Source organism: Penaeus japonicus, unplaced genomic scaffold, assembly GCF_977035675.1.
Source record: "Penaeus japonicus unplaced genomic scaffold, GWHDUDI00000001_assembly GWHDUDI00000029, whole genome shotgun sequence".
NCBI classification, from domain to species: domain Eukaryota; kingdom Metazoa; phylum Arthropoda; class Malacostraca; order Decapoda; family Penaeidae; genus Penaeus; species Penaeus japonicus.
Genome location: NW_028234431.1, coordinates 22,076,652 through 22,096,651, shown reverse-complemented (window position 1 = coordinate 22,096,651; position 20,000 = coordinate 22,076,652). Strand labels below are relative to the sequence as shown.

At 47.2% G+C, this 20,000-nt stretch overlaps 1 protein-coding gene across 6 annotated transcripts in view; it reads right to left on the bottom strand.

Annotated features, from left to right (window-relative positions):
- LOC122263163 (uncharacterized) overlaps positions 1-20,000 on the bottom strand; it is a 278,554-nt gene that overhangs the window by 173,613 nt on the left and 84,941 nt on the right. The window contains exon 1 of one of the 6 annotated variants that reach the window (XM_086554099.1): positions 13,980-14,078. The exons of the other annotated variants lie outside the window; for them this stretch is intronic. The gene's annotated coding sequence lies outside the window, so the exon portion shown is untranslated. Of the gene's footprint in view, positions 1-13,979; positions 14,079-20,000 lie in introns of those variants that run through there. 6 annotated transcript variants of the gene reach the window in all.

Sequence of the window (20,000 nt, the reverse complement as noted above, 5' to 3'; positions counted from 1 at the left end):
ATATATATATATATATATATATATATATATATATATATATATATATATAACCGGAAAAGATGATTTTGAAAAAAAACAAATCTGGGGAAAATATAGAATTAAGAACAAACTCTCCAACCTTGGAGTGTCTCAGAGCCCCTCTTTAGCACCTTAGTGAGTGGCTCCTACTCGCTGTCACTCCCGAAAGCTTGCAATACAACAGTCTTTGATAAGGCCCTCTGGTACCCACTCTTCGGCAATAGAGAGATATGCAGGGGAACATCACACTTGCACATATACATATATTCATACGTACATACATAAATACATACGTACATACATACACACATACACCCCCCAACCACCACACACACACACACTAAATTAAACAAACAATAATAATCATAACCATAATTAAAAAGTCAAGGCACAATCATAAGACCACCATAATAAGTGATATAATAGGTCGATTAGAGAAAGAGCTAAGACCCGGCGTCCAGAACTAAACACGAAGCTCAGCCCTAACGGGATTGGTCGAACGAGAGCGTGAAGGACGGGAATGAGACGAGAAAACGTGTGAATCATCAACTCGGGATTGAGAATCAATGAGGCGTGAGGTGATTCTTGGCTATCTTTATGCTAAGAGAATCATTGGTAATTTACATGTTGGAGATATACGCCAAACACATATACATACACAAAAAACTAACACAACGACTACAACAAATATATTAAGACAGCCATAGACAAATACAAACAAAGAAAATCACAGGCATACAAGTAATCACATATACAGACAAAAAAGTATAGAAAAGATACAGACACATCAAGACAACCACCGACACAAGGTCAACTGTAGACACAAAAAAAGACAACCAAAACAAAGGCTTAGAAACACAACCACACACACACACACAAACAAAAACAACCACCGACACACAAAGACAACCACATACACAGACATATAAAGTCAACCACATACACACAAAACAACCATACACACATAGATACACAAAGAAAACGACAGACAAAGACACAAAGACAACCACATACACAGACATATAAAGTCAACCACAGACACAAAACAACCATACACACATAGATACACAAAGAAAACGACAGACAAAGACACACAAAAACAACCACATACACAGACACGCAAAGTCAACCACATACACACAAAAACAACCATACACACATAGATACACAAAGAAAACGACACACAAAGACACACAAAGACAACCACATACACAGACATATAAAGTCAACCACATACACACAAAACAACCATACACACATAGATACACAAAGAAAACGACAGACAAAGACACACAAAGACAACCACATACACAGACACGCAAAGTCAACCACATACACACAAAAACAACCATACACACAATAACAAAACAAAGAAACGTCAGACACCCAGTCACCAGCACCACCAAATACGTTATGACAGTCACCAGCCCTCCTCCCCTTCCCACTACCCCCCACCCCCTTCTTCATCAGCGTGTCATAACGACCAGAGTTGCCAGTCACTAGTGAGCATTTGTAGACTCCAAGGTCAGGAAACTTAAAACCTGCCTCATTACAGATCAACGTGACTAAGTATGACACAGTATGACGAAGAACTCAAGTGACCTAAAGATGATGAAGAAGTAGATGAAAAAAAGATGATGACGAAGTAGAAGAAAGAAGAAAGAAAGACGAAAGAAGAATGAGAAGGGGAAGGAGAAGAAGTAGAAGAAGAAACAGAAGAAGAAGAAGAAGAAGAAGAAGTAGAAGAAGAGAAGGAGGTGGAGGAATAAAGAAGAAGATGAAGACAAAAAAGAAGAAGAAAAAGAAGAAGAAGAAGAAGAAAAAGAAGAAGAAGAAGAAGAAAAAGAAGAAGAAGAAGAAGAAAAAAGAAGAAGAAGAAGAAGTAGGAAGAAGAAGAAGAAAAAACAAGTAAAAGTAAAGATAAAAATTGGAATATTTTTTTCAAATGGTTAATAAAGACCAAGCATGAATGGGTTTCCGCAACTGTAAGAGTGCAATAAACGTGAGAGATAATGGGAGCGAAGGGGATGGAACGAGAGGCGGGAGAGAATGAGGTAGAAGAAAGGGCGTGAGTGACTTCAGTGGGATGATAGTGAAGGAGGAATAAGCGGTGATAGTGAAGATGATTGCTGATAGTGACGTAGACACTTACGCATTCAAACGCTGACACAGATAGACAACCCTGCCCTCACCCCCCAACCCCAAACACAAATGCAAGCACACACACAGACAGACAGACTTTACTAAACGTTCCTAAACACAAAGAACAATATTACACAAAAAAGTTGAGAAACAAATAAATAAAAAAATTCCCTCTAACGAACAAGAAAAGAGAGTCAATTATGCATAATGGAAAGTGATACTAAAGACGTATGAGCGAGAGTGACAGACACAGACCTCATGACATGTACACCCAGACACGCACATACAAACATACGTACAAACCGACATACAAACACACACATATGACAGTGACGGCAACCCGGCGCCGCTGACTCACGGCAAAGTCCAGGACCCTCACCCTTACTCCCTACCCCTACCCCTACCCTTACTTAACCCCCGCACCCTCCAACCTCCTCCCCCTTTTTTTTAAACCTCACGTTCGTTTCTCTCGTGTTCCCATCTGTTCGCCAAAGCAAAGAGGAACATCATATCTCGTCCATAAACATAAAAAACATGAACATCTGTACATGTGTTGACCCACAAGAAAGGGAAATGTGAACATGTGTGCGCTGTACATATGCCAACTCGAACGGAAGGAAAAAAATGAAAGTCGGGAACGTACGTTTCCTTCTTTTTTTTTCTCTTGATTCACCCCCTCTCTTTCTGTATCTATCGGTCTATGTCTATGTCTATGTCTATGTCTATGTCTATATCTATGTCTATGTCCTTTACGTCCTTCTGTTTGTTTGTTTGTCTGTCTGTCTGTCTGTCTGTCTGTCTGTCTGTCTGTCTGTCTGTCTGTCTGTCTGTCTGTCTGTCTGTCTGTCTGTCTGTCTGTCTGTTTATCTGTCTATCTATCTGCCTATCTATCTGTTTCTTTCCCTCTTTCCTTCCCTTCCTCCTTCCCTTTCTCCTTCCCTCTCCTTCCCCCTCTCCTTCTCCTTCTTCACTAAACGTCCCTACATTCGGTCGATCCAAAACACCCACATATTGTTTCAAGGATTCAGGGCATAAAAAAGGCGTGATACATGGCGTACTTCCTTGGATGTGGCGCCACATGTGTAGGTTTACATCTGGTGTTCGTGCAGGCGTGAATATATATCTCGTGGGAGGTATGTAGATATAAGTAGGTAAGTAGGTAGGTGGATAGGTAGGTAGGTGGATAGGTAAGTAGGTCGGTCGGTAGGTCGGTAGGTAAGTAGGTAGGTAGGTAGGTAGGTAGGTAGGTAGGTAGGTAGGTAGGTAGGTAGGTAGGTAGGTAGGTAGGTAGGTAGGTAGGTAGGTAGGTAGGTAGGTAGGTAGGTAGGTAGGTAGGTGGATAGGTAGGTAGGTAGGTGGATAGGTAGGTAGGTAGGTAGGTAGGTAGGTAGGTAGGTAGGTAGGTAGGTAGGTAGGTAGGTAGGTAGATAGGTAGGTAGGTAGGTAGGTAGGTAGGTAGGTAGGTAGGTAGGTAGGTAGGTAGGTAGGTAGATAGATAGGTAGGTTGGTAGATAGATAGATAGATAGATAGGTAGGTAGGGAGGTAGGTAGGATAGGTAGGTAGGTAGGATATAGGTGGGAGGTAGGTAGGTGGTGGTGGGTGGGTGGTAGGGTGGTGGGTGGTGGGTGGAGGGGTATGTGGTGGGTGGTGGGTGGAGGGTGGTGGAGTGGGATAGGTAGGTAGGTACCTGGATAGGTAAGTAGAGAGAGAGGAGGAGAGTGTGATGAGAGTGAGAGAGAGAGAGAGAGAGGGAGAGAGAGAGAGAGAGAGAGAGAGAGAGAGAGAGAGAGAGAGAGAGAGAGAGAGAGAGAGAGAGAGAGAGAGAAGTTAGAGGTAGGAGTCTGTGTGTGTTGAGAGAGAGAGAAAGAGAGAGAGAAAGAGAGAGAGAGAGAGAGAGAGAGAGAGAGAGAGAGAGAGAGAGAGAGAGAGAGAGAGAGAGAGAGAGAGAGAGAGAGAGAGAGAGAGAGAGAGAGAAGGAGTTTGATCGCAACCACCCCCATAAACCTGACCGAATGGCTGACCTATACATGTTCGTGCTTAGCCTCAAGTACGTGTAATAATCGCTCTAAGCTCCTCCCCCCTCCCCCCACCCTCAGACCTATCTCCCCCCTCCCCTTCCCGTGAAATCTACTATCTCCACTCCTCCTCCTTCTTCCCTTCACTTTCGTTCCTACTTTTTTCCATCCCCCCTCCGGTCATCCCCTACTTACTTAATTGCTTAATTACTTGTTTATTTACTTAATTACTTTTCTACTGACTTATTTCCTTACCTACAATTCATTTTTTTCATCTTCCTCGTTCTCCCCTTTCCTCGCCCTTCTCTTTCACCTCCACCTTCCCCTCTACCTTTACTTCTACCTCCACCTACTTCTTCACTTCTTCACTTCTACTTCTACTTCTACTTCTATTTCTATTCCCACTTCCACTTCCACTTCTACTCTACCTACAGCCTTGCCATCCACAACACGTACTCACTCTCCCCCTTGAGAGTACCCCTCCCCTCTCCTCCCCTCCCTCCCAGCCCCTACGTCTCTCCCCCACGTCCCGCCCTTCATCAAATATTACAAGGCACTATACCGTGCACGCCATGATGAGTCACGCCCACAAGACACCATCCAGTAAAGTTGGAAGGTCGGGTAAGGGGTGAGAGGGTGGGGTGAGAGAGTGGGGTGGAGTGAAGAATGGGAGAAGGGGAGGGGAGAGTAGGGGAGGGGGAGGGCTATGAAATAAAAATGAGAATGATAACGTGGCTGCGAAAGAGACCAAGAATGAGATTAGAAACAAGAGCAAGGATAAGGGCAAGGACAAAGGCCAACGACCAGAACGAGAACATGAATAAGAAAAAAATAAAAAGACCAATTAAAGTAATGCAAATAAGACCAAGGTTAATGACAATGTCGATACTAATAATAAATGCACACGGACACTATAACAAACAAAAATAAACATAGTTTTCCTCTTTGCTTTATCAGACAATGTGCCGATCAATCATAATCGCGGATTTACCAATACCCAAAGAAAATCATAGTCCTGATAAAATCTAGGGTTGGTAACATCCCTACTAGACGATGCGTTCAAATCAAATAGACTTGTCCAACTGATTCATTGCGAAATATCGTCATTATATTTCTGCTTGCCTGCCTGCCTGCCTGCCTGCCTGCCTGCCTGCCTGCCTGCCTGCCTGCCTGCCTGCCTGCCTGCCTGCCTGCCTGCCTGCCTGCCTGTCTGCCTGCCTGTCTGCCTGCCTGAATGTCTGTAAAAATAAAAACAACCACTAGGCACAGCATGGCAGACCAAGCAAACAACCACACATCTACCTCAAATAGCGATCTGCCTTATGGGAAAATCTGCATCTCCAGTGGAACCGAAGTCTGCCGTGGCAAGTGCAAGTGAAAGCCAACACCTGAATACATCCGCAACCTGACGCTCGACTCCGTCCTACGTATGGCCAGGTCGCAGCGCACACCTTGAATAATAGACAGGAGGCAGGGGAGGCAAGTCGCTGAGGGAGAGGGAAAGGGAGGGAGGGAGGAAGAGAGAGGGGGAGGGAGAGGGAGAGAGAGGAAGGGAGAGGGAGGGAGGGAGAAGGGGGGAGAAAGAGGGAGAAGGAGGGAGAGGGAAGGGGAGGGAGGGAGGGAGAGGGAGAGAGGGGGAGAGAGAGGGAGAGGGAGAGGGAGAGGGAGGGAGGGAGAAGGGGGGAGAGGGAGGGAGAAGGAGGGAGAGGGAGGAGGGAGGGAGGGAGAGGGAGGGTGAGCGAGGGAGAGGGAGGGGAAGGGAGGGAGAGGGAGGGTGAGGGAGAGGGATGGAGAGGGAGGGGGAGGGAGAGGGAGGGAGGGAGGGAGGGGGGGGAGGGAGGGAGGGAGAGAGAGGAAGAGGGTAAGGGTAAGGGTAAGGGTAAGGGTATGGGCAAGGGCAAGGGCAAGGGTAAGGGCAAGGGCAAGAGCAAGGGTAAGGGTATGGGCAAGGGCAAGGGCAAGGGCAAGGGCAAGGGTAAGGGTAAGGGCAAGGGAAAGAGCAAGGGTAAGGGCAAGGGCAAGGGCAATGGCAAGGGCACGGGCAAGAGCAAGGATAAGGGTAAGGGTATGGGCAAGGGCAAGGGCAAGGGCAAGAGCAAAGACAAGGGCAAGGGTAAGGGTAAGGGCAAGAAAGGGGGATGAGGATGAGAAAGGGAGAGCAACTGACTGTGGGGGGGGGGGGGTATAAAAGTCTAAATACTGCAATGAGAATGAGTGCACTGCTTTCTTATAAGGAAGGCTCGCAGATTTATCATGGCTTCCCTAACCTGAGGCCATAAGGTGGCGTGACTCGGTGCAGCAAGACATGTGCATCCAGGCTGGCCAATGTGCTTGCGCCTTCGAGACCGCGAACCATATGCCGACCGTGCCAGAGAGCCACGCCTTCTTCACATCTTCAGGCGGATCTTCTTAACCTCAATTTCATATTCTAACCAATTTTCTCTCTCTCTCCTTCACCTTCACCCTTACCTCCCCTTTACACTCACCCTCACACCCTCACCCTCATCTTAACACTCACGCTCACCTTCATCCTCACCTTCTGTTCCTCACTCCTATCTCCCTGCTTTATTCTCCTTTTTCGCATTCCCCCTCTACCATGCACACACATGCGCAAGACGAGAATGCACCCATCTAAATTCACGACCAGGCGCGTCCCCCTTCCACATTACCGGACGACTCCGAACGACTCCTTTATCTCGGCGTTAACGACCTTAATGCCCTCCTTTATATTCTCCACCTTGACCTCTGACCTCCTCCGCTGAAAAATGAACTGGGTCTGGCCTGATTACAAAAGCTAATCAAGCGAAGGCCGTGATTGAAAAAACAACTATTTTTTCAAAATCTGGGTATTGCTTTTTATTTGAATTGCAAAGACGTTATGAATTGTTTTACACTATTGCGATTATTAATCCCGTTGAAATGGATAATTTGTTGCAAGATGGGACAGGAAGCTCGGGTTATGCCGAACACGCCCGATAAAGTTAAGGTTCTCAATAAGGGAGCAAAAGGAAATGCAGAAGCGACATTACGGGGACAGAAAGCATGTCCTTTTAATCATCCCAAGAGCGAATATTCGGTGACATTCCAGAAATACACTTCCAAACTAAATAAACACAAATTTCCACACACAACAACAACAGAAATAACACAAAGGACCAAAGAACCAAACACAAAAACACATAAATTCCCACACTAACAACAACAAATATAACAAAAAAAAAATCCAAAAACACACACACACTTCCAGACGCCATAAAGCCCTCTCCGCTACGCATTATGTGCTGCAGCGCCACCTTGAAGAGAGCGAAGGGAGAGATTGGAGGAGGGGGGGGAGGGGTTAAATAGCGCACTTCAAGAAAAGAGACAGCGAAGAAGGCGAAACAGTTAGCTCCAGACAATAGCTGAGGCGGCCCCGCTTGACGGACGCTCACACGCGATGGCGAGGATTTTCCACGAGTTTCTTTTTCACGACACACACGCTCACACACGCACACACACACACACACTCACACACACACACACACACACACACACACACACACACACACACACACACACACACACACACACACACACACACACACACACACACACACACACACACACACACACACACACACACACACACACACACACACACACACACACACACACACACACACACACACACACACAAACATTCCCAACATCTTGCCTTTGGTGCTACAATTACATCCTTCCACGCCCCCAATTGCTCCCCTTCCACGTTAAACAGCCCCCCAACCCTCCCTTAAAACGTCACCGTCATGCGCTCTGCCATGATCTCTATCCAGCCTCAGAAAGGGACATTGGGAGAGGGGTGGGGGGAGGGAGGGGGAGAGAGGCATAGAGCAACGGGATCACACGCTGGGGAAATAAGCTTAGTCCTCGACCCATTTCCCGACTCGACTCTCTATGGGAGCGAGTGACGTTATTTCTGGGACTGTGTGGAATTGTCTGGGTGAGTGCCTACATGGACACACACGCGTATTTGGGTCAAAATAAACAGTTTTTTTTTTCCTAACGGAAATTATTATCTACAAAATTCAGTACGTCACCAATAATTAAATAATTTCCAGGTTTAAATGATTTTTTTTAAAATACAACCCTCACCTATTTTTCTGATGTTCTTGTCACAACACGAAGTTTGGTACGGGCTAGATCGCAGGAATCTAAAGAAACGCAGGCAGAACTGAACGAAGCGAGAATGAACGCAAACACAAATACAGACAAACCAACAAACAAACACGCGCGCACACGCAAAACCATTTCCATTAAAACCTAAAAAACTCTAACATCCAAAGAACTATATATCCTTCATCTTCTTCCATCATTTAATTCTTCTTTTCATCCATCCATCCATCATTCATTGTCTTCATTCATTCATTCATTCATTCATAATTAATTCATTTCATCGATCCATCCATTCACCCACCCACCCACCCACCCACCCACCCACCCACCCATCCATCCATCCGCCCATCCTTTTCCAATACCATTCACAAACCACCCTCTGACCTGAATCAAAATCATTTATTGTTACTAATCCCCTCCCCCCACACACACATACAGAGCTAACCACACTCTGACACCCCCCCTCCTTCCCACACTCCCCATAACCCTCCCCCACCTCCTCAGATCTCCGTCGAGCGCGTTAAAACCTCATCAGATAATCCCCCTTCCCTCGGAGCTAACGCCTTCGGCCATGGCGGAGTAATCGCAAACGTTTTCCGGGAAACGTTTCAGCCGTCGGAAATGAGGTCCCGGGTTGGATGGAAGGTGGGTGGGTTGGGGGGGGGGGGCGGAGATCCTCTCAGTTGCAAATACGTAATCAAGGGTTTTGAGCTTTTAAATAGAAATAGATAATTCAATATATATGCAATTTTGTATTCTGTACGTTATTAGATACAAATCTATCTAGATAATCTATTAAAGTAGATATTTGGATGGATGGGTGGATGGATGAGTGGGTGGGTAGTGGGGTAGGGGGGTGGGTGGTTGGGTGGGTGGGTGGATGGATGGATGGATGGATGGATGGATGGATGGATGGATGGATGGATGGATGGATGGATTTATGGATGGATGGATGGATAGATATATAGATAAATAGATAGACAGAGAGAGAGAGAGATGGTTAGATAGATAGGTGGGTAGATAGATAGATAGATAGATAGATAGTTAGATTAATTAAATGAATTAATTAATTAACTGATTAACTAATCAATTAATTAATGGACTGATTTATGAATAGATTAATAAATAAATGAATGGAATGTTTTAATGAACGAACGGCTGAACGATCGAATAAACAAAACATAAAAAACAACGTACCTACAAAAAAGTGACTTCGAATTATCCCGCACGAAATCGGGCAATGCATCCCAAGGGTAAGAGACTGACTTTCGCGCACTCACAAACAAGGACAAACAAGAACACAACACAGAGCCAACAGGCGTGACGTCATAAGCGGCTGACTCCGGTAAACACTGCTAATTCTTCCGTTGAAACAGTGACGTCAAACCGTTAAAAATAATCTACTACGATTTAAAAATACCCTCCTAAGCTATTCTCAATCAGTTGTTATTGTTTTACAAATCCATTCCCGAAGAGAGAAAAAAAATCTGAACACAACAAAACTTTATAACGAGACGAATCCGAGAAGTCAACACGGACAAGACGAGACGATCACAACACCTTCGGACCCCGCCATACACACACATCCCCTCCCAACCCATCTCCCCCCACCCCATCTCCCCCTACCCCTCTCCTAAACACCCTAAACACCCAACCAACCAAACTTTTCAACACCCCCCCCAAACACACACACACACACACACACACACACACACACACACACACACACACACACACACACACACACACTATCCAAATCTGGAAAAGCTCTTTGACAAAACACCAGCTGATGACACGCATGACACCTTCCCGGCCTCGCGCGAGACAAGGAAGAGCTCAGGCGGCGTCAAAATACACACTCGCGTACTTGTGGGACTTCCTGCGATCCGGCCGCGCTCGCTCTCCAGAGGGCGCTCGCAGGGCGCTCGTTGATGCTCCCTGTCCTTCGGCGCTCAGGAAACGAACGGTCAGCGCGACTCAGCTAGCTAGCAAGCTATTTTGTGTATATATAAACCTATCTATCTTGATCTATCTATTTCGTGTATCTATAAATTTGTCATTACCTATCTATTTTATGTATCTAGAAATTTATCTTTATCTATTTTGTGTACCTTTGACTAGATATAACATTATCTATCTATCTATCTATCTATCTATCTATCTACCTTCCAACCTATCTACCTTCCAACCTATCTACCTTCCAACCTATCTATCTATCTATCTATCTATCTATCTATCTATCTATCTATCTATCATTTACCTATATATCTCTATCTATCCACCTATCTATCTATCTGCCACTCTATCTAACTGTCTATCTATCAGTCTACCTTTCTAACTATTTCTGCTTCCTAGAACGTAAAGCTTCGCCACTGCATCGAAAACCTCATTAACAAAGAAAATATTAAATACTTAAAAATATAAATAGCAAATGAATAATAATTAAATACTAATGATAATAAATTTGAACAAACAAGTAAAAGAAATCAATCGCTTAAAATAGAGATTCATAATCAATGTCTAATTGGCAAATAGCGAAATCAGAGGAAGAGGAGGAGATAGAAAAGGTGAAAAGGAGGAGGAGGAGGAGGAGGAGGAGGAGGAGGAGGAGGAGGAGGAGAGGAGGAAGGAGGAGGAGGAGGAGGAGGAGGAGGAGGAGGAGGAGGAGGAGGAGGAGGAGGAGGAGGAGGAGGAGGAGGAGGAGGAGGAGGAGGAGGAGGACGACGACGACGACAAGACGGTGAACAAGGAAGAGGAGGAGGAGGAGATCGAAAAAGTGAATAGGAGGGGGAGGAGGAGGAGGAAGACAAGACGGTGAGCAAGGAGGAGGAGGAGGATATAGAAAAGGTGAAAATGAGGGGGAGGAGGATGAAAATGAGGTGGAAAAAGAAGAGGAGGAAGAGGACGAGAAAGAGGAGGCGGAGGAAGAGGACAAGACGGCGAACAAGGAGGAGGAGGAGGAGATTGAAAAGGTGAAAAAGGTGGGTGAGGAGGAGGAGGAAGACAAGATGGTGAACAAGGAGGAGGAGGAGGAGATAGAAAAGGTGAAAATGAGGGGGAGGAGGATGAAAATGAGGTGGAAAAAGAAGAGGACAAGACGGCGAACAAGGAGGAGGAGGAGGAGATTGAAAAGGTGAAAAAGGTGGGTGAGGAGGAGGAGGAAGACAAGATGGTGAACAAGGAGGAGGAGGAGGAGATAGAGAAGGTGAAAGGGAGGGGGAGGAGGATGAAAAGGAGGTGGAAGAAGAAGAGGAGGAAGAGGAGGCGGAGGAGGGGGATATGAAGGAGGAGGAGATGAAGGAGGAGGAGAAGGAGGAGGAGGAGGAGGAGGAGGAGGAGGAGGAGGAGGAGGAGGAGGAGGAGGAGGAGGAGGAGGAGGAGGAGGAGGAGGAGGAGGAGGAGGAGGAGGAGGAGGAGGAGGAGGAGGAGGAGGAGAAGCAGGAGAAGGAGAAGGAGAAGGAGAAGGAGAAGGAGGAGGAGGAGGAGGAGTAGGGAGATGAGGAGGAGAAGAGGACGGAGAGGAGAAAGAGAAGAGGGAAGAGGAGGAGGGAAAGGAGGAAGATGAAAAGAAGGAGGAAGAAGAGGAGGAGATGATGGAACAACAAACGCAACAACAATAAGAACAATACCAACAACAAGAAACACACACAACTACGAATGACGTTAATAATAACAAGGATAATGAAAGGGCGCAACATTTCCTGGGATGCGAATGCGTCATGCACTCCAGCGCGCATTCCCACTCCTCCTCCCCATCCCCTCCCCCTTAGTGGAGAGGATTGAGCTCCTTGAAAGGGGTTCGACTTTCCTCCCCCGTGGGCATTTCCGAGCCCTGGCCTCACTCAAATAAGCGTGAATGATGGCATGGCCCTCTTTAGTTGAGGGCAAAACCATAATAACACTAATAAGCGATTTAATGTTACGATGCGAATGTGTGCCTTCGCTGTCACCTAAGTGTTCATGATGGCTATTAGTGTTGCTACCATTGCCGGTATGCCTATAGCCCCAATAATGATCAGAGGGACAGCAAAGCCTTCGATTAAGCGATACCAATCCTCTCTCCCCCCGAATCCCACTTTAGGCTCCCCCCTAAGAAAGTTCCAGAAGGCGAGACAGATCAATAGCATAGCATAGTCTATAAAAAGAGCACTCCCTCACAGGCAGAGAAAAAAACGAAAAGACTCTTACCGCCTTGATCAATGGCGGTAAGAGGGAGACGAAACCTCACTCCCCCCCTCTAACCTCATGTAAAATCCGCCCCCCCCCAAGCCCTACCTCCCCCCACACCGCTCCTGCAGGCGTGAGTCACGAGCTCAAGTGAGAGAGAGACACGGCCGGGTTGTTAGTGTCACCGGGTGTGTTCTTGCCCGCCCTTGGGAGGGACGAGTTAAATGTTAATATGGTTAGACCTTTGCTTGTGATGCTTATCTATTTCTTTATTTCTTCATTCTTCAACATCTGCGATCGGATGCGCAAGGTCCGTGCCCATTAGTGAAATTCCTGTAATGATCATTCGATGGAGGTGACATCACACAATAAACTCAATTCAATGATACAACATGCACTCCCTCGTTAAGCTGCGATCACTTCATCCACTTGCTATTATGCTATGCGATGATACATATTTACGAAAATAAATTATTAGATGATAGGAGTCGCAAAAACCTGGTGAGCAGAAGTCAAGGCGTGTCACGTTACGGCGTCCCCTGACGTTTCCCTTGTAACGAAACCCTAGACTGGAGGCGTCACAACCCGTCCCAGAACCAGTTCCAGGCCAGCTGTGTACACACACCGTGTAGTAGGAGGGCACCAAATACCAATACTATGCACTACACAATAGGGATATACAGCCGTCAATCTCTGCCTCAAATCCACTTAAGCATCAATTTACGTCACGTATTCACACTTTCCTTGGTGGAACAGAGGAGGGAGGATGAATGCACGAGCGCCCCTCCCTGACCTCAAACAGAGGAGCCCTTGCCTCCTGACGAAGCAGATGTTCGTCTTGCCTCACCTCACAAGCATACCGTGGGCTCTGTTGTGCCGCCTGTGTGTCTCTGTTCCAGAAAAAATGTCTCCATGACCAGTGAGGACAGGCTTCGCTGCGGTTTCCTTGAAGCACTTGAGTCGGGCTTCTCTTAAGAGGATAGCTGGCTGTTCGCAAAGGTTTCACTTTCACGTTAGTTTATCCTGACGATTTCGTTTGGCACGTTTTCCACAAAGCCCTTGCTGGACTCACTCCAGCCACCTCGCTATCACCACCGCAGAGAGGACACCAACTTCATTTCCGGAGAGAACCTGCGTGAGATTTGCATTCACTGCATTTGCAATCTCTCTTTGATTTGTTTTGAAACAATCACACGAGTCTCGGGGGACCTCATTTAATCGAACGAGCGAGCAACTGCCGTCGATTCTGGAGACGCACAACGATCACCGAACATTGTCCTTGAGGTTTAGGTCATCCCCGCAAGTCCCCATCGCACTTACGTCATGGGTCACCGCACGCACGACCCCATGTGCTCGGCGCGCGATCCACTCTTTTCCGTGGCTGTAGCCACGTATTTTGTAGCCCAGGACGTCGCAATTACGCCCCGAGACGAGCCTCCCTCTGTCACTCCGAAAAGAGAGAAGGTGTCGCAGGTCCACCTTACCACGCTGTCACCGCGGCCGCCCCGCTGGCCCACTGAGGAGTGTGTGCGCGAGACTCCGCCACCCTGTCAGTGCGGACACCCTGGACTGCAATATGTCGCCAGCCACACTAATGCCGTCGGGCTCATGCTCGGAACGGTATCAAGCTATTCGGTTTCTTCAATCAGATTATATTCAACAATGGCCTCATCAAACATCTCGTAATCGAAAAAAGTGTAAAATCCCCGCCATACCTGCACCGCACGCCAACAACTGACCGGAGAAACTGAACTCAAACCAACGCATAACGTCCAAACCATAACAACTGCACCTGACCTTACAAAAAGGCACACAATGACGACTGAAAAGCGGGTTTGCCAGCCGCGTTGTAGCGGTCACGAAGAGAAGATAAGGACGAGTGGGAGAAAGGGGGGGGGGGGCAAAGGGGAGAAGGAGGGAGAGAGGGAGGCGAAAGGAGACTCCAGCTGGTGAAGGCAAGGACGGAGAGGGGGGAGGGAAGGAGGTGGGGAAGAGGGGAGACGGGCCGTCGAGGAGCGGGGGGAGAGAGGGTAAATCGATAGAAAGCAGGAGACGAGGGGGAGCCCAAGTCCCCTCCCCCTTCCCCCTCGTCCTGCCACCCCCGCGCTCACAGCTGATAGCCCCGTTTCCTTCTTCCATGTGACTCGTTGTATCCGTCTGTCCTGCAAAGGTCCCTTTTTCTCTCTATGTTTCTCTGTTTCTCTCGCTTCTTCCTTAGTGCCACTCCGACCATCGCCCTAAAAAGGGGCTCTCGTGATGGCACTCAGCCACCGCGAGTGCCTGCCTGACGTCGAGCAGCGGCGGGTAGAGCTCGACTCACATGAGGAGGAAAACAAGGTCTTACGACAGCCTTGGACGGGGGAATAAACAATGTAAGTACGATGCTTTTGTTGACACTCCCCCTCTCCCCTCCCCCAGAGTGCCAGTGCCGCAAGAGGCATCCTCACGAGAAACTGGGGAGTGTGGGAAGAACAAAGACAAACGCAAGAGAAACATACCCGCTGGTGTTGAAAGAAACACCGTGAAAATGACAGCGAAGAAACAATACCATTCCTCTCCTTTTCCTCCCTTCCTCCTCTTCTCTTCTCTTCTCTTCTCTTCTCTTCTCTTCTCTTCTCTTCTCTTCTCTTCTCTTCTCTTCTCTTCTCTTCTCTTCTCTTCTCTTCTCTTCTCTTCTCTTCTCTTCTCTTCTCTTCTCTTCTCTTCTCTTCTCTTCTCTTCTCTTCTCTTCTCTTCTCTTCTCTTCTCTTCTCTTCTCCTCTCTTCGCTTCGCTTTCCTTTTGTTCTTTCCTTTCCTTTCCTTCCCTTCCCATCTCCTTCCTTCCCTTCCCATCTCCTTTCTTCCCTTCCCATCTCCTACCTTCCCTTCCCATCTCCTACCTTCCCTTCCCTCCTTACATATCACCTAATTACTGCAACCAAATATCAACTTCAGACGATAAACAATCGTCAAGACAGCTTTAGCGGCATGGCCCTACAGGTAACTAAAACGTATCCTCTAAACACTGTCCCCCGATAACTAAAACGTCTCCCTTAAAACACTACCCCCCTCCCCCCCCGCGCGATCTGTTGGCGCATTCAACATGTGGCGTTTTTCTCAGACAGTCACAACACTATTAAGACGAAGGAAGCCAGCGCATGCATTCCCTCAGACCAACTTGGGATATACTTGATGCCCGCCGCACCGCAGGGATACTCTGGAGCGATAAAGTATATTACGAACACGAGTTTCCCATTAGCGAGATGAAGACCCTTATCTATGTTTCACAAGTACAGTAAAGTCTTTGCCTTGGTTCTGAAGTGCGCACTTTATGCAACAGTCCAAAATTGCAACCGGCCGTGCAATATAGGTTGTAAAGCCTGCTAGGAACTATTAATTGCAAGATATGTAATGCGGACGGAAAGGAACGTGGCTCTAGTTTAAAGGCAGAGATAGGCATCTTCAGGCATCTACAGTTACAACCGCGTACTGCAACTACAAGATACAAGATGTTCAGGGTCATTCGATACATTCTACGCGGGGTTGATGGACGTGGCATGACCTTCTATTGTGATCCATCGTCACCATCTGTTTTTACATCTTGATATGCGATATGTACATGCTTTAGACCAAAACTGTTTAAATATGAAGTTAAAAGGATAACAATACCAATATCTATAAATAAAAAAACAAACGAACAAATAAAAGCAAAATATACTAATACTACAAAGGAAACAGAAATATAAATTCGATAAAATTGGAGTGTCACACCAGCTGTCAATTTCTTTTCCACTAAACCAAATTCTAATACATAATGCGGTACTCAAATACATACAAATCCATAACAAAAAAATAACGTGATAAACCGCTTCCCGCCTACAAAATCGGAGTCAGCGAAAATAAAACATATCTAAAAAACCAAGAGTGACGATGAGGTCACTTTCCGCATCAAACGTCGTCAACGGCAACAAGGGCAAGCATGATGCACCACACATCAATCACATCACCATATGAATGTCCCCGGTTCACACGTTATGTTGGTCGTCGTCAGCCGCTGTGTTTTGGAACCTAACCTTACTTCACACCGAACAAATCTCTCTCTGCTTCTGAGAGGTGAGAGTTATGAGTTACCTCGCGCAGAAGACATAGTGAACCGCCAATTTTGAATTGCGTGTTGGCAACGGTAGCAGGAAAGAAGAGTTTTCAAAAGCATTTTCGAATTCAAACTCGATTGAAATTTCTTGTCTGTATATTACAAATATACAAATATATTATGATAATGAGAATGATGCGTTAAAAAAGTATATGAGAATTTTGGCCGATGTATTTGCATGTTATTTTTCCAAATAGACGATTTTACAGTAATCAATCCTAACGTTTTATATCTCAATCAATTAAACCAAACTGTATCAGCCTTTAAGGGACAACCAGACTAATATTAGCTGACAAAAGCTATCGAGAAAGTAAGCGATACACCAAAGCGGACATTCGACGATACTAAAATAAATTAATCAATGAATGAATAAAAGAATAAACAAATATATCAATAGCAATCGCAATCTTCACACTTTCACCGCAACATCCTTCAGTTCTTATCCCCAGGAGACGCCGAGGAGAGCGCTCACTTCCTCGCCGCCGCGTCCTCAAGAACAAAGGTGGCGGCGACGATAAGGCTCCCTGTCGGCCGAACTTGCTTCTCCGACATAAAGCTTGTCTGATCCCGCCGGAACTTCCCCGTAGCGAAGAAGACGTTAAAGAGTGCCAATCCTGAGGGAGTCGTCTCGGGAAATAAAGCTGACAGCTCTTATCAACTTGCGTAATAAAATCTTAGGAGAATCTTCGGGAAGCGTCTTGATGCCGGTGCTTGATATAAGCACGCACACACATACACGCACGCACATAAGCACAGATACACAGACGCACACGCACACGTACATGCTCACGAACACGCACATGCACACACGCACAAACCGTACACACACACACACACACACACACACACACACACACACACACACACACACACACACACACACACACACACACACACACACACACACACACACACACACGATTTCATATCTGAAGAGTACTACCATCTCGATCCGACCCACTCCATTGTCACAGCGAGATCCCTTCGCCGCTATTCTTCCCGACGACCGTTCGGAGGAGAATGGCAGCGACGAGGAGAGCGCAGACGACAGGGAAAGCGGAGGCGAGCGCATAAAAGGGCACTACTCGGGTCCTTCGCTGTAGGGGTCCCGCGAGGCAGAGGGAAAAAGAGGAGGGCGCCGAGGGAGAGGGGGGCGTTGCTCCCCTCAGAACAAACAAGCCTCTCTGGCACGGAGGGCGTCCCGACAAAACAAGTGAAAGGACGAGGCGCCGCGTCGAGACCTCGGCTCGTTTACGCACCGCCATCACATTACCATCCAACCGAGACATAACGCGGCGTGTAGCGGCATAATTCATAACAGCGCCCCGTGTGTGAGGAGGTTATGACGGCGGTTTATGAACGGCGGCGCGGGACAGATGCCGAAATGGACGCCGTATAAACGAGATAGGGTTGGCTGTCGAGGCCATTACATCAGACACATGGGGGATGCAACCCTTCGAATATAACCTCAGATAATTACATCTACTGTACTTACGCTGACGGATGAACCACCAACACGAGCATCTCACTCACCTGCGGAAAAAAGAAAAAACTAATATAACAACTCGTGTATATCTCATATAATTAGTAATAACAATTTGCTTCTAATGCTGTTACGTCCATTCTCCCACACAATGTTTCAGCCAATCACGGCAGGGAAAAGAAAACCCGAGATGACTGGCTGAATCTCGACTTAAAATTATATGGAAAATTGCAGGAACATATAAGTGTGTGTGTGTGTGTGTGTGTGTGTGTGTGTGTGTGTGTGTGTGTGTGTGTGTGTGTGTGTGTGTGTGTGTGTGTGTGTGTGTGTGTGTGTGTGTGTGTGTGTGTGTGTGCGTGTGCGAATGCATGTGCGAATGCATATGCGAATGCATATGCGAATGCATATGCGAATGCATATGCGAATGCATGTGCGAATGCATGTGCGAATGCATGTGCGAATGCATATGCGAATGCATGTGCGAATACACGTGCGAGTGCGAGTGTACATGCATGCGCGTGAATCAGCGCCCCCGTCTTGCCGCATCCCTAGCACCTCGCGCGCGTGATCAAGTGGCTCCAAGCCTCGCCATAACCCCAGATCACGAAGGCACACATGACGTTGCATGCCCACTTGGCCACCCCTCCCCGCCTCCCCCGTGCCTGATACCCCCCCCCCCCAGGACAGAGGTCGGAGGCAAGGATCGCTCTCGCCGCCCGTCTGGTTAACCACAGCTATTCGCCAGCTTCTATAAACCTGGTCTGCTAATCGCGGATAGTTCTAGATCCTCATATTGTTAATGCCGCTTTGTATCTAATCTGAATAAATGCATCTTTGCATCCGATCGCCTCAGGGAACCCAAGCATACATGCCAGTGTGCGTGAGTGCGTACCAACCAACCAACAAACAAAAACAAAAACAAAAAACATGCTCCAACCACACAACGACAATCAAATCATCGCATCGACATCCCCGTCATTTCCAATTCCCGATTCCCGATTCCCGATTCCCACCCCAGATAGCGCAAACAAGTGCCATAAAGTCGGACTGAATCGCATTCCCACCCCACCCCCCTAAAAAAAACATGTCTGTAAAATGCACTTAAGACACCAAACCATCCCAGAAGACCGTCACGCGACCTCCTACGACCTGTAAGAGACGGGGAAACTGACCTGTGCGTGTGGAGGAGGAATAAAAAAGGAGAAAATGAAAAAGAGGAAGAGAGGGAAGATAAAGGGACAAAGAGAAGAGGGGGGTAATGACGAGGGATGGGTGTAGGGTAAGTGGCTGGTTGCGAGGGGTATAAATAAGAGTGAAAAGCGAGAGAGAATAGGAGGGGAGACGGAGGGCAGGAACAAAAAAAGAAAGGAGCTGGGGAGAGACAGGATCGGGATAAGGGATAAGGGGGTAAGGGGGAGAGGAAGAGGGGGACAGAGAAAGAGAAAGAGAAAGAGAGAGAGAAAGAGAGAAAGAAAGAAAGAAAGAAAGAGAGAGAGAGAGAGAGAGAGAGAGAGAGAGAGAGAGAGAGAGAGAGAGAGAGAGAGAGAGAGAGAGAGAGAGAGAGAGAGAGAGCGAGAGAGAAAGAGAGAGGCAGGCAATTAGGCAGATAGTCAGACAGTTAGACAGACATAGAGTAGAGATACACTGAAAAAAAGCGCACAAGCACAAAAGCCTCCCCCCCCTCTCCTCCTCCTCCTCCTCCTCCTCCTCCTCCTCCTCCTCCTCCTCCTCCTCCTCCTCCTCCTCCTCCTCCTCCTCCTCCTCCTCCTCCTCCTCCTCCTTCCTCCCTGGCCTCCCCAACCTGCAAGAGCAAGCGGCTTCGCCCTCGTCCCAGGCCCAGAAGCCATACACGTCTAACAGCTCTTAATCACCTGTCTCATTGCTAATTA